The sequence below is a fragment of the Schistocerca gregaria genome, chromosome 3 (assembly GCF_023897955.1).
Source record: "Schistocerca gregaria isolate iqSchGreg1 chromosome 3, iqSchGreg1.2, whole genome shotgun sequence".
NCBI classification, from domain to species: Eukaryota; Metazoa; Arthropoda; class Insecta; order Orthoptera; family Acrididae; genus Schistocerca; species Schistocerca gregaria.
Window position 1 is genome coordinate 20372419 of NC_064922.1, and position 25992 is coordinate 20398410.

The 25992-nt window shown below is 48.6% G+C and overlaps 9 non-coding genes across 9 annotated transcripts; all 9 read left to right on the plus strand.

The window, feature by feature from the left end:
- Window positions 1-1387: 1387 nt before the first annotated feature.
- Trnaa-agc (transfer RNA alanine (anticodon AGC)) lies at window positions 1388-1464 on the plus strand. The gene has a single exon. It is a non-coding gene; the product is annotated as a tRNA-Ala (tRNA).
- A 1386-nt stretch (window positions 1465-2850) lies between these two features.
- Window positions 2851-2924, plus strand: Trnaa-agc (transfer RNA alanine (anticodon AGC)). The gene has a single exon. It is a non-coding gene; the product is annotated as a tRNA-Ala (tRNA).
- A 1394-nt stretch (window positions 2925-4318) lies between these two features.
- Trnaa-agc (transfer RNA alanine (anticodon AGC)) lies at window positions 4319-4395 on the plus strand. Its single transcript has one exon. It is a non-coding gene; the product is annotated as a tRNA-Ala (tRNA).
- Window positions 4396-5781: 1386 nt separating this feature from the next.
- On the plus strand, window positions 5782-5855 carry Trnaa-agc (transfer RNA alanine (anticodon AGC)). Its single transcript has one exon. It is a non-coding gene; the product is annotated as a tRNA-Ala (tRNA).
- A 1397-nt stretch (window positions 5856-7252) lies between these two features.
- On the plus strand, window positions 7253-7326 carry Trnaa-agc (transfer RNA alanine (anticodon AGC)). The gene has a single exon. It is a non-coding gene; the product is annotated as a tRNA-Ala (tRNA).
- A 1390-nt stretch (window positions 7327-8716) lies between these two features.
- On the plus strand, window positions 8717-8793 carry Trnaa-agc (transfer RNA alanine (anticodon AGC)). The gene has a single exon. It is a non-coding gene; the product is annotated as a tRNA-Ala (tRNA).
- A 9591-nt stretch (window positions 8794-18384) lies between these two features.
- Window positions 18385-18461, plus strand: Trnaa-agc (transfer RNA alanine (anticodon AGC)). The gene has a single exon. It is a non-coding gene; the product is annotated as a tRNA-Ala (tRNA).
- Window positions 18462-19859: 1398 nt separating this feature from the next.
- On the plus strand, window positions 19860-19933 carry Trnaa-agc (transfer RNA alanine (anticodon AGC)). The gene has a single exon. It is a non-coding gene; the product is annotated as a tRNA-Ala (tRNA).
- A 1390-nt stretch (window positions 19934-21323) lies between these two features.
- Trnaa-agc (transfer RNA alanine (anticodon AGC)) lies at window positions 21324-21400 on the plus strand. The gene has a single exon. It is a non-coding gene; the product is annotated as a tRNA-Ala (tRNA).
- Window positions 21401-25992: the final 4592 nt, after the last annotated feature.

Here is a 25992-nt window from a genome sequence, read left to right on the forward strand (position 1 = left end):
TAACACACCTACATGCGCACCTTGCCATGCAAGTGGAATAATTCCCAACCGGCAGAGGTGTGTAGGCAGATACAAGCGAACGACTAGCATCCACAATTGCGCCGATTTCACGTAAATCCCACTGCACGTTCCCATTCTTTGCATGCAGTCGGCTGCTACTGGTGTTGCTGGTTGTGACTGCTGATAACAGATGCCGTAGCAATCAATTCATGGAGTGAGTTGTATGTTTTGCGATAGTCTGTCTCTGACAAGGAAGCACAGGTGATATAGGTGCGAACACAGGAAGCTTGCAGCCCCTCGCTACCTGCAGACACAGAGCAGCCACACTAGAAGAGCGGCCTAAGCCGTAGGCGAAATGTGCTCATTCGCTTTGGCGCGACGTCGGACTATAAATAAGGCTGTCACTAGCGTGAGCGTTGCGTGAGCGTCGTGTAAAGTCGGAAACGTCATCTGCATGGGTGACTGCCAAGTTTGGGGAGCGTTTCGTAGTACGATCAGTGCAAAGGGGACGCGGAAACTTATTGTGTCCCAGTGTTTTGCAGTTGGACGACAAGAGTTTTACGCAGTAGCAAAGAGCGAGGCACTGAGTTGGCATGAACAATGGAGAGCACAATGGGGCTCGAGATGTGCTTGTTACCTCAGGTGCTGTGTGATTGTCGACAAGGAGTGAAATGGACCAATTTGTGACCGCCCTTTCAATTTAAGACGTTCAAAACAGACGTAATTTGCATTCGTAATACCAGAGCATCGAAACTACTTGGAACTCTTGTGTATATGAACGTGTCCGCGCCTTTGTATTCTGGTACCTTCGCCGCTACAAACCAACCAACCATCGTGTCCTTGCACATCAGAGTCGCAAAGAATGGAGAATAGCCAGGCTTGGTCGTGTGTGTAGCTGTAGCTCAGTTGGCAGATCGTTCGCTTAGCGTGTGAACGGTCTCGGGTTCAAGCCCTGGCTCCTCCATGTTCTGTGGTCAGTGCATGGTAAGTGTTGGTCGCGGCGAACATAAACGCACGCAAGAAGTTGCAAAACCAGCGTCACAGACTGATATGATGTATACTGTCATAAGGAGAGCAAGGTGAAAGTGTGGGGACCGGCTGTTATCGTGGTGTCATCGAGTGCAGATCTGTCTTAGGTATCACGGCTTAACGTCATTGAAGTCTAGAGGTGGACAACACGTTCGTCTTACTCAGAGCGGTGTCTGAACTCTATTTTCGACGTTATGCGTGCCACTTTCATTGTGGCCAACTACGATTCGATACAGAATGCACGAAACCTGAAAGACACCCTCACTGATACATAGAGAGTAGTGTTTGTCTGCGGAATAATGGGAGTGCAAGGGTCTGTGACGTTGATATGACTGTATGTAGCACCACTAGTTATCAGGGAGTTGGGCGTAGCTCAGATGGTAGAGCGCTCGCTTAGCGTGCGAGAGGTACTGGGATCGATACCCAGCGCCTCCAGAATTTTTAACACACCTACATGCGCACCTTGCCATGCAAGTGGAATAATTCCCAACCGGAAGAGTTGTGTAGGCAGATACAAGCGAACGACTAGCATCCACAATTGCGCCGATTTCACGTAAATCCCACTGCACGTTCCCATTCTTTGCGTGCAGTCGGCTGCTACTGGTGTTGCTGGTTGTGACTGCTGATAACAGATGCCGTAGCAATCAATTCATGGAGTGAGTTGTATGTTTTGCGATAGTCTGTCTCTGACAAGGAAGCACAGGTGATATAGGTGCGAACACAGGAAGCTTGCAGCCCCTCGCTACCTGCAGACACAGAGCAGCCACACTAGAAGAGCGGCCTAAGCCGTAGGCGAAATGTGCTCATTCGCTTTGGCGCGACGTCGAACTATAAATAAGGCTGTCACTAGCGTGAGCGTCGTGTAAAGTCGGAAAAGTCATCTGCATGGGTGACTGCCAAGTTTGGGGAGCGTTTCGTAGTACGATCAGTGCAAAGGGGACGCGGAAACTTATTGTGTCCCAGTGTCTTGCAGTTGGACGACAAGAGTTTTACGCAGTAGCAAAGAGCGAGGCACTGAGTTGGCATGAACAATGGAGAGCACAGTGGGGCTCGAGATGTGCTTGTTACCTCAGGTGCTGTGTGATTGTCGACAAGGAGTGAAATGGACCAATTTGTGACCGCCCTTTCAATTTAAGACGTTCAAAACAGACGGAATTTGCATTCGTAATACCAGAGCATCGAAACTACTTGGAACTCTTGTGTATATGAACGTGTCCGCGCCTTTGTATTCTGGTACCTTCGCCGCTACAAACCAACCAACCATCGTGTCCTTGCACATCAGAGTCGCAAAGAATGGAGAATAGCCAGGCTTGGTCGTGTGTGTAGCTGTAGCTCAGTTGGCAGATCGTTCGCTTAGCGTGTGAACGGTCTCGGGTTCAAGCCCTGGCTCCTCCATGTTCTGTGGTCAGTGCATGGTAAGTGTTGGTCGCGGCGAACATAAACGCACGCAAGAAGTTGCAAAACCAGCGTCACAGACTGATATGATGTATACTGTCATAAGGAGAGCAAGGTGTAAGTGTGGGGACCGGCTGTTATCGTGGTGTCATCGAGTGCAGATCTGTCTTAGGTATCATGGCTTAACGTCATTGAAGTCTAGAGGTGGACAACACGTTCGTCTTACTCAGAGCGGTGTCTGAACTCTATTTTCGACGTTATGCGTGCCACTTTCATTGTGGCCAACTACGATTCGATACAGAATGCACGAAACCTGAAAGACACCCTCACTGATACATAGAGAGTAGTGTTTGTCTGCGGAATAATGGGAGTGCAAGGGTCTGTGATGTTGATATGACTGTATTTAGCACTACTAGTTATCGGGGGGGTGGGCGTAGCTCAGATGGTAGAGCGCTCGCTTAGCGTGCGAGAGGTACTGGGATCGATACCCGGCGCCTCCAGAATTTTTAACACACCTACATGCGCACCTTGCCATGCAAGTGGAATAATTCCCAACCGGCAGAGGTGTGTAGGCAGATACAAGCGAACGATTAGCATCCACAATTGCGCCGATTTCACGTAAATCCCACTGCACGTTCCCATTCTTTGCGTGCAGTCGGCTGCTACTGGTGTTGCTGGTTGTGACTGCTGATAACAGATGCCGTAGCAATCAATTCATGGAGTGAGTTGTATGTTTTGCGATAGTCTGTCTCTGACAAGGAAGCACAGGTGATATAGGTGCGAACACAGGAAGCTTGCAGCCCCTCGCTACCTGCAGACACAGAGCAGCCACACTAGAAGAGCGGCCTAAGCCGTAGGCGAAATGTGCTCATTCGCTTTGGCGCGACGTCGGACTATAAATAAGGCTGTCACTAGCGTGAGCGTTGCGTGAGCGTCGTGTAAAGTCGGAAACGTCATCTGCATGGGTGACTGCCAAGTTTGGGGAGCGTTTCGTAGTACGATCAGTGCAAAGGGGACGCGGAAACTTATTGTGTCCCAGTGTTTTGCAGTTGGACGACAAGAGTTTTACGCAGTAGCAAAGAGCGAGGCACTGAGTTGGCATGAACAATGGAGAGCACAATGGGGCTCGAGATGTGCTTGTTACCTCAGGTGCTGTGTGATTGTCGACAAGGAGTGAAATGGACCAATTTGTGACCGCCCTTTCAATTTAAGACGTTCAAAACAGACGTAATTTGCATTCGTAATACCAGAGCATCGAAACTACTTGGAACTCTTGTGTATATGAACGTGTCCGCGCCTTTGTATTCTGGTACCTTCGCCGCTACAAACCAACCAACCATCGTGTCCTTGCACATCAGAGTCGCAAAGAATGGAGAATAGCCAGGCTTGGTCGTGTGTGTAGCTGTAGCTCAGTTGGCAGATCGTTCGCTTAGCGTGTGAACGGTCTCGGGTTCAAGCCCTGGCTCCTCCATGTTCTGTGGTCAGTGCATGGTAAGTGTTGGTCGCGGCGAACATAAACGCACGCAAGAAGTTGCAAAACCAGCGTCACAGACTGATATGATGTATACTGTCATAAGGAGAGCAAGGTGAAAGTGTGGGGACCGGCTGTTATCGTGGTGTCATCGAGTGCAGATCTGTCTTAGGTATCACGGCTTAACGTCATTGAAGTCTAGAGGTGGACAACACGTTCGTCTTACTCAGAGCGGTGTCTGAACTCTATTTTCGACGTTATGCGTGCCACTTTCATTGTGGCCAACTACGATTCGATACAGAATGCACGAAACCTGAAAGACACCCTCACTGATACATAGAGAGTAGTGTTTGTCTGCGGAATAATGGGAGTGCAAGGGTCTGTGACGTTGATATGACTGTATGTAGCACCACTAGTTATCAGGGAGTTGGGCGTAGCTCAGATGGTAGAGCGCTCGCTTAGCGTGCGAGAGGTACTGGGATCGATACCCAGCGCCTCCAGAATTTTTAACACACCTACATGCGCACCTTGCCATGCAAGTGGAATAATTCCCAACCGGAAGAGTTGTGTAGGCAGATACAAGCGAACGACTAGCATCCACAATTGCGCCGATTTCACGTAAATCCCACTGCACGTTCCCATTCTTTGCGTGCAGTCGGCTGCTACTGGTGTTGCTGGTTGTGACTGCTGATAACAGATGCCGTAGCAATCAATTCATGGAGTGAGTTGTATGTTTTGCGATAGTCTGTCTCTGACAAGGAAGCACAGGTGATATAGGTGCGAACACAGGAAGCTTGCAGCCCCTCGCTACCTGCAGACACAGAGCAGCCACACTAGAAGAGCGGCCTAAGCCGTAGGCGAAATGTGCTCATTCGCTTTGGCGCGACGTCGAACTATAAATAAGGCTGTCACTAGCGTGAGCGTCGTGTAAAGTCGGAAAAGTCATCTGCATGGGTGACTGCCAAGTTTGGGGAGCGTTTCGTAGTACGATCAGTGCAAAGGGGACGCGGAAACTTATTGTGTCCCAGTGTCTTGCAGTTGGACGACAAGAGTTTTACGCAGTAGCAAAGAGCGAGGCACTGAGTTGGCATGAACAATGGAGAGCACAGTGGGGCTCGAGATGTGCTTGTTACCTCAGGTGCTGTGTGATTGTCGACAAGGAGTGAAATGGACCAATTTGTGACCGCCCTTTCAATTTAAGACGTTCAAAACAGACGGAATTTGCATTCGTAATACCAGAGCATCGAAACTACTTGGAACTCTTGTGTATATGAACGTGTCCGCGCCTTTGTATTCTGGTACCTTCGCCGCTACAAACCAACCAACCATCGTGTCCTTGCACATCAGAGTCGCAAAGAATGGAGAATAGCCAGGCTTGGTCGTGTGTGTAGCTGTAGCTCAGTTGGCAGATCGTTCGCTTAGCGTGTGAACGGTCTCGGGTTCAAGCCCTGGCTCCTCCATGTTCTGTGGTCAGTGCATGGTAAGTGTTGGTCGCGGCGAACATAAACGCACGCAAGAAGTTGCAAAACCAGCGTCACAGACTGATATGATGTATACTGTCATAAGGAGAGCAAGGTGTAAGTGTGGGGACCGGCTGTTATCGTGGTGTCATCGAGTGCAGATCTGTCTTAGGTATCATGGCTTAACGTCATTGAAGTCTAGAGGTGGACAACACGTTCGTCTTACTCAGAGCGGTGTCTGAACTCTATTTTCGACGTTATGCGTGCCACTTTCATTGTGGCCAACTACGATTCGATACAGAATGCACGAAACCTGAAAGACACCCTCACTGATACATAGAGAGTAGTGTTTGTCTGCGGAATAATGGGAGTGCAAGGGTCTGTGATGTTGATATGACTGTATTTAGCACTACTAGTTATCGGGGGGGTGGGCGTAGCTCAGATGGTAGAGCGCTCGCTTAGCGTGCGAGAGGTACTGGGATCGATACCCGGCGCCTCCAGAATTTTTAACACACCTACATGCGCACCTTGCCATGCAAGTGGAATAATTCCCAACCGGCAGAGGTGTGTAGGCAGATACAAGCGAACGATTAGCATCCACAATTGCGCCGATTTCACGTAAATCCCACTGCACGTTCCCATTCTTTGCGTGCAGTCGGCTGCTACTGGTGTTGCTGGTTGTGACTGCTGATAACAGATGCCGTAGCAATCAATTCATGGAGTGAGTTGTATGTTTTGCGATAGTCTGTCTCTGACAAGGAAGCACAGGTGATATAGGTGCGAACACAGGAAGCTTGCAGCCCCTCGCTACCTGCAGACACAGAGCAGCCACACTAGAAGAGCGGCCTAAGCCGTAGGCGAAATGTGCTCATTAGCTTTGGCGCGACGTCGAACTATAAATAAGGCTGTCACTAGCGTGAGCGTTGCGTGAGCATCGTGTAAAGTCGGAAAAGTCATCTGCATGGGTGGCTGCCAAGTTTGGGGAGCGTTTCGTAGTACGATCAGTGCAAAGGGGACGCGGAAACTTATTGTGTCCCAGTGTTTTGCAGTTGGACGACAAGAGTTTTACGCAGTAGCAATGAGCGAGGCACTGAGTTGGCATGAACAATGGAGAGCACAATGGGGCTCGAGATGTGCTTGTTACCTCAGGTGCTGTGTGATTGTCGACAAGGAGTGAAATGGACCAATTTGTGACCGCCCTTTCAATTTAAGACGTTCAAAACAGACGGAATTTGCATTCGTAATACCAGAGCATCGAAACTACTTGGAACTCTTGTGTATATGAACGTGTCCGCGCCTTTGTATTCTGGTACCTTCGCCGCTACAAACCAACCAACCATCGTGTCCTTGCACATCAGAGTCGCAAAGAATGGAGAATAGCCAGGCTTGGTCGTGTGTGTAGCTGTAGCTCAGTTGGCAGATCGTTCGCTTAGCGTGTGAACGGTCTCGGGTTCAAGCCCTGGCTCCTCCATGTTCTGTGGTCAGTGCATGGTAAGTGTTGGTCGCGGCGAACATAAACGCACGCAAGAAGTTGCAAAACCAGCGTCACAGACTGATATGATGTATACTGTCATAAGGAGAGCAAGGTGTAAGTGTGGGGACCGGCTGTTATCGTGGTGTCATCGAGTGCAGATCTGTCTTAGGTATCATGGCTTAACGTCATTGAAGTCTAGAGGTGGACAACACGTTCGTCTTACTCAGAGCGGTGTCTGAACTCTATTTTCGACGTTATGCGTGCCACTTTCATTGTGGCCAACTACGATTCGATACAGAATGCACGAAACCTGAAAGACACCCTCACTGATACATAGAGAGTAGTGTTTGTCTGCGGAATAATGGGAGTGCAAGGGTCTGTGATGTTGATATGACTGTATTTAGCACTACTAGTTATCGGGGGGGTGGGCGTAGCTCAGATGGTAGAGCGCTCGCTTAGCGTGCGAGAGGTACTGGGATCGATACCCGGCGCCTCCAGAATTTTTAACACACCTACATGCGCACCTTGCCATGCAAGTGGAATAATTCCCAACCGGCAGAGGTGTGTAGGCAGATACAAGCGAACGATTAGCATCCACAATTGCGCCGATTTCACGTAAATCCCACTGCACGTTCCCATTCTTTGCGTGCAGTCGGCTGCTACTGGTGTTGCTGGTTGTGACTGCTGATAACAGATGCCGTAGCAATCAATTCATGGAGTGAGTTGTATGTTTTGCGATAGTCTGTCTCTGACAAGGAAGCACAGGTGATATAGGTGCGAACACAGGAAGCTTGCAGCCCCTCGCTACCTGCAGACACAGAGCAGCCACACTAGAAGAGCGGCCTAAGCCGTAGGCGAAATGTGCTCATTAGCTTTGGCGCGACGTCGAACTATAAATAAGGCTGTCACTAGCGTGAGCGTTGCGTGAGCATCGTGTAAAGTCGGAAAAGTCATCTGCATGGGTGGCTGCCAAGTTTGGGGAGCGTTTCGTAGTACGATCAGTGCAAAGGGGACGCGGAAACTTATTGTGTCCCAGTGTTTTGCAGTTGGACGACAAGAGTTTTACGCAGTAGCAATGAGCGAGGCACTGAGTTGGCATGAACAATGGAGAGCACAATGGGGCTCGAGATGTGCTTGTTACCTCAGGTGCTGTGTGATTGTCGACAAGGAGTGAAATGGACCAATTTGTGACCGCCCTTTCAATTTAAGACGTTCAAAACAGACGGAATTTGCATTCGTAATACCAGAGCATCGAAACTACTTGGAACTCTTGTGTATATGAACGTGTCCGCGCCTTTGTATTCTGGTACCTTCGCCGCTACAAACCAACCATCGTGTCCTTGCACATCAGAGTCGCAAAGAATGGAGAATAGCCAGGCTTGGTCGTGTGTGTAGCTGTAGCTCAGTTGGCAGATCGTTCGCTTAGCGTGTGAACGGTCTCGGGTTCAAGCCCTGGCTCCTCCATGTTTTGTGGTCAGTGCATGGTAAGTGTTGGTCGCGGCGAACATAAACGCACGCAAGAAGTTGCAAAACCAGCGTCACAGACTGATATGATGTATACTGTCATAAGGAGAGCAAGGTGTAAGTGTGGGGACCGGCTGTTATCGTGGTGTCATCGAGTGCAGATCTGTCTTAGGTATCACGGCTTAACGTCATTGAAGTCTAGAGGTGGACAACACGTTCGTCTTACTCAGAGCGGTGTCTGAACTCTATTTTCGACGTTATGCGTGCCACTTTCATTGTGGCCAACTACGATTCGATACAGAATGCACGAAACCTGAAAGACACCCTCACTGATACATAGAGAGTAGAGTTTGTCTGCGGAATAATGGGAGTGCAATGGTCTGTGACGTTGATATGACTGTATGTAGCACTACTAGTTATCGGGGGGTTGGGCGTAGCTCAGATGGTAGAGCGCTCGCTTAGCGTGCGAGAGGTACTGGGATCGATACCCAGCGCCTCCAGAATTTTTAACACACCTACATGCGCACCTTGCCATGCAAGTGGAATAATTCCCAACCGGCAGAGGTGTGTAGGCAGATACAAGCGAACGACTAGCATCCACAATTGCGCCGATTTCACGTAAATCCCACTGCACGTTCCCATTCTTTGCGTGCAGTCGGCTGCTACTGGTGTTGCTGGTTGTGACTGCTGATAACAGATGCCGTAGCAATCAATTCATGGAGTGAGTTGTATGTTTTGCGATAGTCTGTCTCTGACAAGGAAGCACAGGTGATATAGGTGCGAACACAGGAAGCTTGCAGCCCCTCGCTACCTGCAGACACAGAGCAGCCACACTAGAAGAGCGGCCTAAGCCGTAGGCGAAATGTGCTCATTCGCTTTGGCGCGACGTCGAACTATAAATAAGGCTGTCACTAGCGTGAGCGTCGTGTAAAGTCGGAAAAGTCATCTGCATGGGTGACTGCCAAGTTTGGGGAGCGTTTCGTAGTACGATCAGTGCAAAGGGGACGCGGAAACTTATTGTGTCCCAGTGTCTTACAGTTGGACGACAAGAGTTTTACGCAGTAGCAAAGAGCGAGGCACTGAGTTGGCATGAACAATGGAGAGCACAATGGGGCTCGAGATGTGCTTGTTACCTCAGGTGCTGTGTGATTGTCGACAAGGAGTGAAATGGACCAATTTGTGACCGCCCTTTCAATTTAAGACGTTCAAAACAGACGGAATTTGCATTCGTAATACCAGAGCATCGAAACTACTTGGAACTCTTGTGTATATGAACGTGTCCGCGCCTTTGTATTCTGGTACCTTCGCCGCTACAAACCAACCAACCATCGTGTCCTTGCACATCAGAGTCGCAAAGAATGGAGAATAGCCAGGCTTTGGTCGTGTGTGTAGCTGTAGCTCAGTTGGCAGATCGTTTCGCTTAGCGTGTGAACGGTCTCGGGTTCAAGCCCTGGCTCCTCCATGTTCTGTGGTCAGTGCATGGTAAGTGTTGGTCGCGGCGAACATAAACGCACGCAAGAAGTTGCAAAACCAGCGTCACAGACTGATATGATGTATACTTTCATAAGGAGAGCAAGGTGTAAGTGTGGGGACCGGCTGTTATCGTGGTGTCATCGAGTGCAGATCTGTCTTAGGTATCACGGCTTAACGTCATTGAAGTCTAGAGGTGGACAACACGTTCGTCTTACTCAGAGCGGTGTCTGAACTCTATTTTCGACGTTATGCGTGCCACTTTCATTGTGGCCAACTACGATTCGATACAGAATGCACGAAACCTGAAAGACACCCTCACTGATACATAGAGAGTAGTGTTTGTCTGCGGAATAATGGGAGTGCAAGGGTCTGTGACGTTGATATGACTGTATGTAGCACCACTAGTTACCAGGGGGTTGGGTGTAGCTCAGATGGCGCAGTCTGCCTGCGGCAGCGGTGGTGAGCGGACCTCCAGGGCCAGCGCGCTGCGGCAGGAAGTGTTTACGTCAGGCGGTGAGTCGCGTGCTTACAGCGTCTGCTTATTAGTATTCGTTCCGTTCTGTAGGATCTGATATGGAATTATGAATCCGACTAACAGGAAAGATACCTTGAAGTTTACCTTTGATAGGAACTTTTCGAAACCAAATTCGTTTGAAGTTGAAGCATGGTTAGAGGAAACAGCTAAGATTACTTTTGATGACATTGTAGGGATAAATTTCTCTATCGTGACTAGTGTTGTTTATGTGAAATTAACGTCCTCTGAACTGTGTGATAGAATTGTAGAGTCCAGTGGAGGTGTACTGAAGTTTAAACATAGCGATGGTACCGTCAGTGACGTCAGCATTACGCATGCTGGACTGGGCATCCGGACGGCACGTATTTTCGAACTCCCGTTTGAAATAACAGCCGCGCAAATAAATTCTGCATTGACACCTTACGGGAGGGTCATTAACAATTTTGCGGAGCGTTGGTCCAAAGCCCACAAATTTCCGGTGCTTAACGGCGTCAGGCAGGTTAAGATCGATATACAGAAGCACATACCTTCATATATTTACGTAGGTGGACATCGCGGAATTGTCATATATGATGGGCAGCCAAAAACGTGTGCCGGCTGTGGTGCGCCCGGCCACGTGCGCTCTGAATGTATACAAAGACGGGTGACGCAGATACCTGTCGGTGAAGCCGCTAGCCCCCCTGTGACGACGGCACTGCCACTGACATACGCTGTCGCGGCTTCTGGTCTTCCACCCGCGACCCCGCCTGTAGATGCCCCTCGTTTGAATGATGTTTTGGCCGATAACGTCAAAGAACCGAGTGCTGACGCGGCACCGCCGCTACCACACTCAGAGATGGAGGTAACGACGGATGACTCCCCAGTGGTTGATGCCACTGGTACTGAGGATGAAGCAGACGCTGTGTTCCCGGCGGATCAACCCCAGAGTCAACAGTCCACTTCGGATGTTGATGATACTGCGAACCCTAACAGGAAGCCTTCCAAAAAGAAGCGGAGACTTGCACATCAAGGAGCCAATCAGCTCGCCCCACAGCTCCGCGACAAAGCGAAACGAATAAGCAGCCAAATGTGTCAGAACACTTCTGAACCCTCTGAAGTTGGTCTCCCTGCGTCTGGTCGAATGGACATTGATCCTGTAGTGTCTCCCCCTGTGAATCCACGACGGGTGGAAGATAGTGATACCTCGAGTAGAGTCGTTTTGCCGGATACCCACGCTCAAGGAAACGCAGGATCGCTTTTGTCAGAGGCCACTCTCACTGGGAATTGGGCACAGGAAATGGAAGTATTGGATGCGAGCAATGATGCGGCTGTCATGCGGACCATTGAGACGGAATCTTCGGCACCCCCCACAGAGCAGCATACACCAACCGTACCGGGAACTACAGGAACTCCGACTGACGCGCTTGGCCTCAATTTCGTTAGCCATCCTTCTAAGACTGTTTAATTAATAGTATGTGCCTTCTCCCATGAACGAGCCCCAAGCCTATAAAATTGCCACGTTAAACATCAATAAGATACAGTCGTACTGGCGGCTCCGTAATTTACAAGATTTTGTATACGCAGCGGATATCGATATTCTGTTACTTCAAGAAGTCGCTGCGATTGAACTTGACCAAATAACTGGTTATACTACTCTCTCCAATTCCGGGAGCGGTGCGAATTTAGGGACAGCGATTCTGTTAAAAGAAGGGATTGTAGCGACCGACGCAGAAAAACTGCCTGATCATAGAGGGATCGCTGTCACTTTCCATCGGACACGCATAATCAATGTTTACGCCCCGTCCGGCAGTAGCAATAGGCGTGCTAGGGCTGAGTTCTTCACAAGCGCCATAGTCCCACTTTTTAGGGGAACCTACGATCGTATAATTTTTGCGGGTGACTTCAATTGTGTCTTAAGTCCAAAAGACCAGACGCCTAATTTTAACAAATCTGGAGAACTAGAACGTATCGTCCAAGAAATGAACCTCATTGACACATGGGAGCATACGCACGGAGCGGCACCTGGGTTCACTCATGTCACGAACCACTCTGCAAGCCGGCTAGACAGAATCTATGTATCGGCGTGTATGAAGACTCAAGTCCTCCAATCCGAAGTTTGGCCCACAATTTTTTCCGATCATGCCGCATATATTTGTACTGTTAACATGGTCAAGCAAGGCACATTTCGCGGCAGAGGTTTCTGGAAACTTAACAATGCTCTCCTTAACGATGTTGACTGTCACCGTGTCTTTAACGAAACATGGGAGGCATGTGAACGACGGGTTGCACAGTATGCCTCCGTTACTGAATGGTGGATAACACATGCCAAACCAACTTTATGAAAAATGTTTAAACGCTACGCTCGGGACAAATCCTGGTGGCAACGGCAAACGTCTGAGTTTTATTTTACTTGTCTCAGGGAGCTTTACCAGTCCGATGTGACTGTACCTGAAAATTTTATGCAGATTAAAAAAATTAAGGCAAAATTATTAAAACTTCAGCGGCAGCAGGCAGAAGGCTTTCAAATAAGGTCCAGGCCCCAGAATGTGATAGACGACGAAATGACATCCATGTTTCACGTCATTCGTGAAAATAAGAGGGGGCGGCGGAGATTAATAACTCGTCTTCAGTTGAGTGAAGGCGTTGCGCTCACGCGGCAACAAGACATACGGAACGCACTTCACAATCACTTGGCAGGTCTCCTGACAACGACACATACCGACGATGGAACTCACGATGAATTACTCAATAACTTGCAAAGGACTTTGGGTGCTGCTGAAGTCGAAACTCTCATGCGAGAAATTGATGAAGACGAATTGGATTCTGCGCTATCACGAAGTCCGAAAAATAAATCGCCGGGACCCGACGGTCTCACTGCCGAATTTTATCTTACTTTCTGCGACAAATTAAAGCCCAAGTTGTTGAGTATGTTTAATGAAATTTTACGGCCAGATTTTAATGTTCCTCAGGCTCTCGTGGAAGGCATCGTGGTTTTAATCCCTAAACGCCCAATGTGCAGTTCTGTTGACGATTTTCGGCCGCTTACTTTACTGAACAGTGACTACAAAATTTTAGCACGTATTATTTCTAATAGATTGAAAATGTTGATGAATACTGTCATTGGTCAGTACCAGACCAGTGTAGGTGTCGGTAGGACGATCTTCCAAAATTTGTCTCAATACAGGGACGTTATAGCCATTGCAGATGCGTGTAAGATACGGTGTGCGCTAGTTTCCCTTGACTTTTCAAAGGCATTCGACAGAGTAAACCATCAGTTTCTCATCCGGACGATGCATGCCATGGGATTTCCACTACGTTTTATCAATCTTATACATGAGCTCCTTCGTAAAGGAGTAACTCGACTCATGGTGAATGGCCAGCTGAGCGCATCAATTAATATTACTAATTCAGTGCGACAGGGATGCCCTATGTCAATGGCCTTGTTTGCCATTGCCATTGAGCCTTTGCTTGTCACCTTGACACAGCGTCTACAAGGATTAACCATCCACGGCATTAAGATTGTTTGTACTGCATATGCGGATGACGTCGGATTTTTGGTCATGGACGAAGGTGAAGTCGAGGAAGCCCTTCAGATCGTCAAAAACTACGAACTTGTTGCGGGTGCGAAGTTGAATGCCAGGAAATCTGGCATTATGAACATAGGACGCGGCATCTCGCTGCACCATCACGGTCAGTTGCAACTAATTTCTAAAATGAAATGCCTTGGTATTGAGTACAGGAGCAACATACAGCACACAATTGCGGTGAACTATAGGAATCTCCTGGCAAGTATGCGTGCTTGCATGCAGACCCACTACCTAAGAAGCCTTGATGAACTGCAGAAAGTCACCTTCGCTAATGTCTACCTCACCTCAAAGATTAACTACGTTGCACAAGTACTGCCCATGCCACAGGAGACAGCGAAGCGTATGATGTCCGCTCTAGGCCATTTTGTCACACGTGGACACATTTTTAAAGTCAAGTACGATACGCTCACTCTCTCCACGACCGATGGAGGCTTAAATTTAACAGATGTTCGTTCCAAGTCACGAGCTTTGTACGTATGCACCACCTACAAACGGTGGAGGTCGTTACCGAACAGTCTAACGGCTCACTTGTTAACCGAAATAGCGCCGGCCTGCCTGCAGCCTCCTGTCTCTGTTCAACATATTCCGCCTGCGCTGACTCACTTTAAGAGCTTTTTCATTGAGTTCAGTTACGTACGGTCAACTCTCCCAGAAAATGAGCTTTCCGTGGTGAAGTTAGTTTATAATAAACTACTGGCAACCAAGAACAGGAACAACATCGAACACAAATACCCCAATCATCGCTGGCCAGTGATATGGAAAAACATACATAGCCGTGATTTACCAACGTCAGTGAAAGCCTCTTGGTACAGGGTCGTGAACCGTAAAATAAGTACCAATTCACGACTTCATGCTCTACATTTGGCTGACTCACCTTTGTGCCTAACGTGCAACTTGCCTGATACTGATGAACATCGTTTTCTGTGCACCACTGTCCAAGCAGTTTGGCCATGCATTCGCCGAAAACTGGCTACGATTATGAGGACTTCCCAGCTTTGTATTAAACCTGAAGATTTCCTGTATCCGGATTCAGTGCCGTACCCGAACACCAAACGGAACTCTGTCAATTGGTTGAAGGGTCATTATGTTCATTATTTACAGACGCAAGAACCCAAGAGTGAGGCGGCGTTCTGTCTTTACCTGGCATTACAGTTTCACATACTTTCACAGACGAGACATTACAGGAAACGATATGCGAATTTTTTAGAAGTCGTTCTTCGATGAAAGAAGTATTTTTTCTTTCCTTCATTCTACATTGCTTTGTTTTTTCTCTTTTCTTCTTCAAATGTCACAGTGACGTATACTGAACAGTGTTACGACAAGGACTATTTTATTTTCTTCTGTTTTTCTAGCGGACCAGAGTTCCTTTTTCATTTTCTATTAAAAAAAAAAAAATATATATATTCTACTTTGTCACCATTGCGGGACTATGCAATAGGTTTAGAAGTATCTTTGGTTTGGAAATCGGAATAGTTCAGAAGAATAAGTACTTCAGAAATCATGGCAGATGAAGCCGACGCCGACGAAGGCGATTTATGGCGAGCGCAAGGCGGGGCTGAAGGGGAGGAAGGAGACCCTAAAAAAAAAAAAAAAAAAAAAAAAAAAAAAAAAAAAAAAAAAAAAAAGATGGTAGAGCGCTCGCTTAGCGTGCGAGAGGTACTGCGATCGATTCCCAGCGCCTCCAGAGTTTTTAACACATCTACATGCGCACCTCGCAATGCAAGTGGAATAATTCCCAACAGGCAGAGGTGTGTAGGCAGATACAAGCGAACGACTAGCATCCACAATTGCGCCGATTTCACGTAAATCCCACTGCACGTTCCCATTCTTTGCGTGCAGTCGGCTGCTACTGGTGTTGCTGGTTGTGACTGCTGATAACAGATGCCGTAGCAATCAATTCATGGAGTGAGTTGTATGTTTTGCGATAGTCTGTCTCTGACAAGGAAGCACAGGTGATATAGGTGCGAACACAGGAAGCTTGCAGCCCCTCGCTGCCTGCAGACACAGAGCAGCCACACTAGAAGAGCAGCCTAAGCCGTAGGCGAAATGTGCTCATTCGCTTTGGCGCGACGTCGAACTATAAATAAGGCTGTCACTAGCGTGAGCGTCGTGTAAAGTCGGAAAAGTCATCTGCATGGGTGACTGCCAAGTTTGGGGAGCGTTTCGTAGTACGATCAGTGCAAAGGGGACGCGGAAACTTATTGTGTCCCAGTGTCTTGCAGTTGGACGACAAGAGTTTTACGCAGTAGCAAAGAGCGAGGCACTGAGTTGGCATGAACAATGGAGAGCACAATGGGGCTCGAGATGTGCTTGTTACCTCAGGTGCTGTGTGATTGTGGACAAGGAGTGAAATGGACCAATTTGTGACCGCCCTTTCAATTTAAGACGTTCAAAACAGACGGAATTTGCATTCGTAATACCAGAGCATCGAAACTACTTGGAACTCTTGTGTATATGAACGTGTCCGCGCCTTTGTATTCTGGTACCTTCGCCGCTACAAACCAACCAACCATCGTGTCCTTGCACATCAGAGTCGCAAAGAATGGAGAATAGCCAGGCTTGGTCGTGTGTGTAGCTGTAGCTCAGTTGGCAGATCGTTCGCTTAGCGTGTGAACGGTCTCGGGTTCAAGCCCTGGCTCCTCCATGTTCTGTGGTCAGTGCATGGTAAGTGTTGGTCGCGGCGAACATAAACGCACGCAAGAAGTTGCAAAACCAGCGTCACAGACTGATATGATGTATACTGTCATAAGGAGAGCAAGGTGTAAGTGTGGGGACCGGCTGTTATCGTGGTGTCATCGAGTGCAGTTCTGTCTTAGGTATCACGGCTTAACGTCATTGAAGTCTAGAGGTGGACAACACGTTCGTCTTACTCAGAGCGGTGTCTGAACTCTATTTTCGACGTTATGCGTGCCACTTTCATTGTGGCCAACTACGATTCGATACAGAATGCACGAAACCTGAAAGACACCCTCACTGATACATAGAGAGTAGTGTTTGTCTGCGGAATAATGGGAGTGCAAGGGTCTGTGACGTTGATATGACTGTATGTAGCACCACTAGTTATCAGGGGGTTGGGTGTAGCTCAGATGGTAGAGCGCTCGCTTAGCGTGCGAGAGGTACTGGGATCGATACCCAGCGCCTCCAGAATTTTTAACACACCCACATGCGCACCTTGCCATGCAAGTGGAATAATTCCCAACCGGCAGAGGTGTGTAGGCAGATACAAGCGAACGACTAGCATCCACAATTGCGCCGATTTCACGTAAATCCCACTGCACGTTCCCATTCTTTGCGTGCAGTCGTCTGCTACTGGTGTTGCTGGTTGTGACTGCTGATAACAGATGCCGTAGCAATCAATTCATGGAGTGAGTTGTATGTTTTGCGATAGTCTGTCTCTGACAAGGAAGCACAGGTGATATAGGTGCGAACACAGGAAGCTTGCAGCCCCTCGCTGCCTGCAGACACAGAGCAGCCACACTAGAAGAACAGCCTAAGCCGTAGGCGAAATGTGCTCATTCGCTTTGGCGCGACGTCGAACTATAAATAAGGCTGTCACTAGCGTGAGCGTTGCGTGAGCATCGTGTAAAGTCGGAAAAGTCATCTGCATGGGTGGCTGCCAAGTTTGGGGAGCGTTTCGTAGTACGATCAGTGCAAAGGGGACGCGGAAACTTATTGTGTCCCAGTGTTTTGCAGTTGGACGACAAGAGTTTTACGCAGTAGCAATGAGCGAGGCACTGAGTTGGCATGAACAATGGAGAGCACAATGGGGCTCGAGATGTGCTTGTTACCTCAGGTGCTGTGTGATTGTGGACAAGGAGTGAAATGGACCAATTTGTGACCGCCCTTTCAATTTAAGACGTTCAAAACAGACGGAATTTGCATTCGTAATACCAGAGCATCGAAACTACTTGGAACTCTTGTGTATATGAACGTGTCCGCGCCTTTGTATTCTGGTACCTTCGCCGCTACAAACCAACCAACCATCGTGTCCTTGCACATCAGAGTCGCAAAGAATGGAGAATAGCCAGGCTTGGTCTTGTGTGTAGCTGTAGCTCAGTAGGCAGATCGTTCGCTTAGCGTGTGAACGGTCTCGGGTTCAAGCCCTGGCTCCTCCATGTTTTGTGGTCAGTGCCTGGTAAGTGTTGGTCGCGGCGAACATAAACGCACGCAAGAAGTTGCAAAACCAGCGTCACAGACTGATATGATGTATACTTTCATAAGGAGAGCAAGGTGTAAGTGTGGGGACCGGCTGTTATCGTGGTGTCATCGAGTGCAGATCTGTCGTAGGTATCACGGCTTAACGTCATTGAAGTCTAGAGGTGGACAACACGTTCGTCTTACTCAGAGCGTTGTCTGAACTCTATTCTCGACGTTATGCGTGCCACTTTCATTGTGGCCAACTACGATTCGATACAGAATGCACGAAACCTGAAAGACACCCTCACTGATACATAGAGAGTAGTGTTTGTCTGCGGAATAATGGGAGTGCAAGGGTCTGTGACGTTGATATGACTGTATGTAGCACCACTAGTTATCAGGGAGTTGGGCGTAGCTCAGATGGTAGAGCGCTCGCTTAGCGTGCGAGAGGTACTGGGATCGATACCCAGCGCCTCCAGAATTTTTAACACACCTACATGCGCACCTTGCCATGCAAGTGGAATAATTCCCAACCGGCAGAGGTGTGTAGGCAGATACAAGCGAACGACTAGCATCCACAATTGCGCCGATTTCACGTAAATCCCACTGCACGTTCCCATTCTTTGCGTGCAGTCGGCTGCTACTGGTGTTGCTGGTTGTGACTGCTGATAACAGATGCCGTAGCAATCAATTCATGGAGTGAGTTGTATGTTTTGCGATAGTCTGTCTCTGACAAGGAAGCACAGGTGATATAGGTGCGAACACAGGAAGCTTGCAGCCCCTCGCTACCTGCAGACACAGAGCAGCCACACTAGAAGAGCGGCCTAAGCCGTAGGCGAAATGTGCTCATTCGCTTTGGCGCGACGTCGAACTATAAATAAGGCTGTCACTAGCGTGAGCGTTGCGTGAGCGTCGTGTAAAGTCGGAAAAGTCATCTGCATGGGTGACTGCCAAGTTTGGGGAGCGTTTCGTAGTACGATCAGTGCAAAGGGGACGCGGAAACTTATTGTGTCCCAGTGTCTTGCAGTTGGACGACAAGAGTTTTACGCAGTAGCAAAGAGCGAGGCACTGAGTTGGCATGAACAATGGAGAGCACAATGGGGCTCGAGATGTGCTTGTTACCTCAGGTGCTGTGTGATTGTGGACAAGGAGTGAAATGGACCAATTTGTGACCGCCCTTTCAATTTAAGACGTTCAAAACAGACGGAATTTGCATTCGTAATACCAGAGCATCGAAACTACTTGGAACTCTTGTGTATATGAACGTGTCCGCGCCTTTGTATTCTGGTACCTTCGCCGCTACAAACCAACCAACCATCGTGTCCTTGCACATCAGAGTCGCAAAGAATGGAGAATAGCCAGGCTTGGTCGTGTGTGTAGCTGTAGCTCAGTTGGCAGATCGTTCGCTTAGCGTGTGAACGGTCTCGGGTTCAAGCCCTGGCTCCTCCATGTTCTGTGGTCAGTGCATGGTAAGTGTTGGTCGCGGCGAACATAAACGCACGCAAGAAGTTGCAAAACCAGCGTCACAGACTGATATGATGTATACTGTCATAAGGAGAGCAAGGTGTAAGTGTGGGGACCGGCTGTTATCGTGGTGTCATCGAGTGCAGATCTGTCTTAGGTATCACGGCTTAACGTCATTGAAGTCTAGAGGTGGACAACACGTTCGTCTTACTCAGAGCGGTGTCTGAACTCTATTTTCGACGTTATGCGTGCCACTTTCATTGTGGCCAACTACGATTCGATACAGAATGCACGAAACCTGAAAGACACCCTCACTGATACATAGAGAGTAGTGTTTGTCTGCGGAATAATGGGAGTGCAAGGGTCTGTGATGTTGATATGACTGTATTTAGCACTACTAGTTATCGGGGGGGGTGGGCGTAGCTCAGATGGTAGAGCGCTCGCTTAGCGTGCGAGAGGTACTGGGATCGATACCCGGCGCCTCCAGAATTTTTAACACACCTACATGCGCACCTTGCCATGCAAGTGGAATAATTCCCAACCGGCAGAGGTGTGTAGGCAGATACAAGCGAACGATTAGCATCCACAATTGCGCCGATTTCACGTAAATCCCACTGCACGTTCCCATTCTTTGCATGCAGTCGGCTGCTACTGGTGTTGCTGGTTGTGACTGCTGATAACAGATGCCGTAGCAATCAATTCATGGAGTGAGTTGTATGTTTTGCGATAGTCTGTCTCTGACAAGGAAGCACAGGTGATATAGGTGCGAACACAGGAAGCTTGCAGCCCCTCGCTACCTGCAGACACAGAGCAGCCACACTAGAAGAGCGGCCTAAGCCGTAGGCGAAATGTGCTCATTCGCTTTGGCGCGACGTCGGACTATAAATAAGGCTGTCACTAGCGTGAGCGTTGCGTGAGCGTCGTGTAAAGTCGGAAAAGTCATCTGCATGGGTGACTGCCAAGTTTGGGGAGCGTTTCGTAGTACGATCAGTGCAAAGGGGACGCGGAAACTTATTGTGTCCCAGTGTTTTGCAGTTGGACGACAAGAGTTTTACGCAGTAGCAAAGAGCGAGGCACTGAGTTGGCATGAACAATGGAGAGCACAATGGGGCTCGAGATGTGCTTGTTACCTCAGGTGCTGTGTGATTGTCGACAAGGAGTGAAATGGACCAATTTGTGACTGCCCTTTCAATTTAAGACGTTCAAAACAGACGGAATTTGCATTCGTAATACCAGAGCATCGAAACTACTTGGAACTCTTGTGTATATGAACGTGTCCGCGCCTTTGTATTCTGGTACCTTCGCCGCTACAAACCAACCATCGTGTCCTTGCACATCAGAGTCGCAAAGAATGGAGAATAGCCAGGCTTGGTCGTGTGTGTAGCTGTAGCTCAGTTGGCAGATCGTTCGCTTAGCGTGTGAACGGTCTCGGGTTCAAGCCCTGGCTCCTCCATGTTTTGTGGTCAGTGCATGGTAAGTGTTGGTCGCGGCGAACATAAACGCACGCAAGAAGTTGCAAAACCAGCGTCACAGACTGATATGATGTATACTGTCATAAGGAGAGCAAGGTGTAAGTGTGGGGACCGGCTGTTATCGTGGTGTCATCGAGTGCAGATCTGTCTTAGGTATCACGGCTTAACGTCATTGAAGTCTAGAGGTGGACAACACGTTCGTCTTACTCAGAGCGGTGTCTGAACTCTATTTTCGACGTTATGCGTGCCACTTTCATTGTGGCCAACTACGATTCGATACAGAATGCACGAAACCTGAAAGACACCCTCACTGATACATAGAGAGTAGAGTTTGTCTGCGGAATAATGGGAGTGCAATGGTCTGTGACGTTGATATGACTGTATGTAGCACTACTAGTTATCGGGGGGTTGGGCGTAGCTCAGATGGTAGAGCGCTCGCTTAGCGTGCGAGAGGTACTGGGATCGATACCCAGCGCCTCCAGAATTTTTAACACACCTACATGCGCACCTTGCCATGCAAGTGGAATAATTCCCAACCGGCAGAGGTGTGTAGGCAGATACAAGCGAACGACTAGCATCCACAATTGCGCCGATTTCACGTAAATCCCACTGCACGTTCCCATTCTTTGCGTGCAGTCGGCTGCTACTGGTGTTGCTGGTTGTGACTGCTGATAACAGATGCCGTAGCAATCAATTCATGGAGTGAGTTGTATGTTTTGCGATAGTCTGTCTCTGACAAGGAAGCACAGGTGATATAGGTGCGAACACAGGAAGCTTGCAGCCCCTCGCTACCTGCAGACACAGAGCAGCCACACTAGAAGAGCGGCCTAAGCCGTAGGCGAAATGTGCTCATTCGCTTTGGCGCGACGTCGAACTATAAATAAGGCTGTCACTAGCGTGAGCGTTGCGTGAGCGTCGTGTAAAGTCGGAAAAGTCATCTGCATGGGTGACTGCCAAGTTTGGGGAGCGTTTCGTAGTACGATCAGTGCAAAGGGGACGCGGAAACTTATTGTGTCCCAGTGTCTTACAGTTGGACGACAAGAGTTTTACGCAGTAGCAAAGAGCGAGGCACTGAGTTGGCATGAACAATGGAGAGCACAATGGGGCTCGAGATGTGCTTGTTACCTCAGGTGCTGTGTGATTGTCGACAAGGAGTGAAATGGACCAATTTGTGACCGCCCTTTCAATTTAAGACGTTCAAAACAGACGGAATTTGCATTCGTAATACCAGAGCATCGAAACTACTTGGAACTCTTGTGTATATGAACGTGTCCGCGCCTTTGTATTCTGGTACCTTCGCCGCTACAAACCAACCAACCATCGTGTCCTTGCACATCAGAGTCGCAAAGAATGGAGAATAGCCAGGCTTTGGTCGTGTGTGTAGCTGTAGCTCAGTTGGCAGATCGTTTCGCTTAGCGTGTGAACGGTCTCGGGTTCAAGCCCTGGCTCCTCCATGTTCTGTGGTCAGTGCATGGTAAGTGTTGGTCGCGGCGAACATAAACGCACGCAAGAAGTTGCAAAACCAGCGTCACAGACTGATATGATGTATACTTTCATAAGGAGAGCAAGGTGTAAGTGTGGGGACCGGCTGTTATCGTGGTGTCATCGAGTGCAGATCTGTCTTAGGTATCACGGCTTAACGTCATTGAAGTCTAGAGGTGGACAACACGTTCGTCTTACTCAGAGCGGTGTCTGAACTCTATTTTCGACGTTATGCGTGCCACTTTCATTGTGGCCAACTACGATTCGATACAGAATGCACGAAACCTGAAAGACACCCTCACTGATACATAGAGAGTAGTGTTTGTCTGCGGAATAATGGGAGTGCAAGGGTCTGTGACGTTGATATGACTGTATGTAGCACCACTAGTTACCAGGGGGTTGGGTGTAGCTCAGATGGCGCAGTCTGCCTGCGGCAGCGGTGGTGAGCGGACCTCCAGGGCCAGCGCGCTGCGGCAGGAAGTGTTTACGTCAGGCGGTGAGTCGCGTGCTTACAGCGTCTGCTTATTAGTATTCGTTCCGTTCTGTAGGATCTGATATGGAATTATGAATCCGACTAACAGGAAAGATACCTTGAAGTTTACCTTTGATAGGAACTTTTCGAAACCAAATTCGTTTGAAGTTGAAGCATGGTTAGAGGAAACAGCTAAGATTACTTTTGATGACATTGTAGGGATAAATTTCTCTATCGTGACTAGTGTTGTTTATGTGAAATTAACGTCCTCTGAACTGTGTGATAGAATTGTAGAGTCCAGTGGAGGTGTACTGAAGTTTAAACATAGCGATGGTACCGTCAGTGACGTCAGCATTACGCATGCTGGACTGGGCATCCGGACGGCACGTATTTTCGAACTCCCGTTTGAAATAACAGCCGCGCAAATAAATTCTGCATTGACACCTTACGGGAGGGTCATTAACAATTTTGCGGAGCGTTGGTCCAAAGCCCACAAATTTCCGGTGCTTAACGGCGTCAGGCAGGTTAAGATCGATATACAGAAGCACATACCTTCATATATTTACGTAGGTGGACATCGCGGAATTGTCATATATGATGGGCAGCCAAAAACGTGTGCCGGCTGTGGTGCGCCCGGCCACGTGCGCTCTGAATGTATACAAAGACGGGTGACGCAGATACCTGTCGGTGAAGCCGCTAGCCCCCCTGTGACGACGGCACTGCCACTGACATACGCTGTCGCGGCTTCTGGTCTTCCACCCGCGACCCCGCCTGTAGATGCCCCTCGTTTGAATGATGTTTTGGCCGATAACGTCAAAGAACCGAGTGCTGACGCGGCACCGCCGCTACCACACTCAGAGATGGAGGTAACGACGGATGACTCCCCAGTGGTTGATGCCACTGGTACTGAGGATGAAGCAGACGCTGTGTTCCCGGCGGATCAACCCCAGAGTCAACAGTCCACTTCGGATGTTGATGATACTGCGAACCCTAACAGGAAGCCTTCCAAAAAGAAGCGGAGACTTGCACATCAAGGAGCCAATCAGCTCGCCCCACAGCTCCGCGACAAAGCGAAACGAATAAGCAGCCAAATGTGTCAGAACACTTCTGAACCCTCTGAAGTTGGTCTCCCTGCGTCTGGTCGAATGGACATTGATCCTGTAGTGTCTCCCCCTGTGAATCCACGACGGGTGGAAGATAGTGATACCTCGAGTAGAGTCGTTTTGCCGGATACCCACGCTCAAGGAAACGCAGGATCGCTTTTGTCAGAGGCCACTCTCACTGGGAATTGGGCACAGGAAATGGAAGTATTGGATGCGAGCAATGATGCGGCTGTCATGCGGACCATTGAGACGGAATCTTCGGCACCCCCCACAGAGCAGCATACACCAACCGTACCGGGAACTACAGGAACTCCGACTGACGCGCTTGGCCTCAATTTCGTTAGCCATCCTTCTAAGACTGTTTAATTAATAGTATGTGCCTTCTCCCATGAACGAGCCCCAAGCCTATAAAATTGCCACGTTAAACATCAATAAGATACAGTCGTACTGGCGGCTCCGTAATTTACAAGATTTTGTATACGCAGCGGATATCGATATTCTGTTACTTCAAGAAGTCGCTGCGATTGAACTTGACCAAATAACTGGTTATACTACTCTCTCCAATTCCGGGAGCGGTGCGAATTTAGGGACAGCGATTCTGTTAAAAGAAGGGATTGTAGCGACCGACGCAGAAAAACTGCCTGATCATAGAGGGATCGCTGTCACTTTCCATCGGACACGCATAATCAATGTTTACGCCCCGTCCGGCAGTAGCAATAGGCGTGCTAGGGCTGAGTTCTTCACAAGCGCCATAGTCCCACTTTTTAGGGGAACCTACGATCGTATAATTTTTGCGGGTGACTTCAATTGTGTCTTAAGTCCAAAAGACCAGACGCCTAATTTTAACAAATCTGGAGAACTAGAACGTATCGTCCAAGAAATGAACCTCATTGACACATGGGAGCATACGCACGGAGCGGCACCTGGGTTCACTCATGTCACGAACCACTCTGCAAGCCGGCTAGACAGAATCTATGTATCGGCGTGTATGAAGACTCAAGTCCTCCAATCCGAAGTTTGGCCCACAATTTTTTCCGATCATGCCGCATATATTTGTACTGTTAACATGGTCAAGCAAGGCACATTTCGCGGCAGAGGTTTCTGGAAACTTAACAATGCTCTCCTTAACGATGTTGACTGTCACCGTGTCTTTAACGAAACATGGGAGGCATGTGAACGACGGGTTGCACAGTATGCCTCCGTTACTGAATGGTGGATAACACATGCCAAACCAACTTTATGAAAAATGTTTAAACGCTACGCTCGGGACAAATCCTGGTGGCAACGGCAAACGTCTGAGTTTTATTTTACTTGTCTCAGGGAGCTTTACCAGTCCGATGTGACTGTACCTGAAAATTTTATGCAGATTAAAAAAATTAAGGCAAAATTATTAAAACTTCAGCGGCAGCAGGCAGAAGGCTTTCAAATAAGGTCCAGGCCCCAGAATGTGATAGACGACGAAATGACATCCATGTTTCACGTCATTCGTGAAAATAAGAGGGGGCGGCGGAGATTAATAACTCGTCTTCAGTTGAGTGAAGGCGTTGCGCTCACGCGGCAACAAGACATACGGAACGCACTTCACAATCACTTGGCAGGTCTCCTGACAACGACACATACCGACGATGGAACTCACGATGAATTACTCAATAACTTGCAAAGGACTTTGGGTGCTGCTGAAGTCGAAACTCTCATGCGAGAAATTGATGAAGACGAATTGGATTCTGCGCTATCACGAAGTCCGAAAAATAAATCGCCGGGACCCGACGGTCTCACTGCCGAATTTTATCTTACTTTCTGCGACAAATTAAAGCCCAAGTTGTTGAGTATGTTTAATGAAATTTTACGGCCAGATTTTAATGTTCCTCAGGCTCTCGTGGAAGGCATCGTGGTTTTAATCCCTAAACGCCCAATGTGCAGTTCTGTTGACGATTTTCGGCCGCTTACTTTACTGAACAGTGACTACAAAATTTTAGCACGTATTATTTCTAATAGATTGAAAATGTTGATGAATAC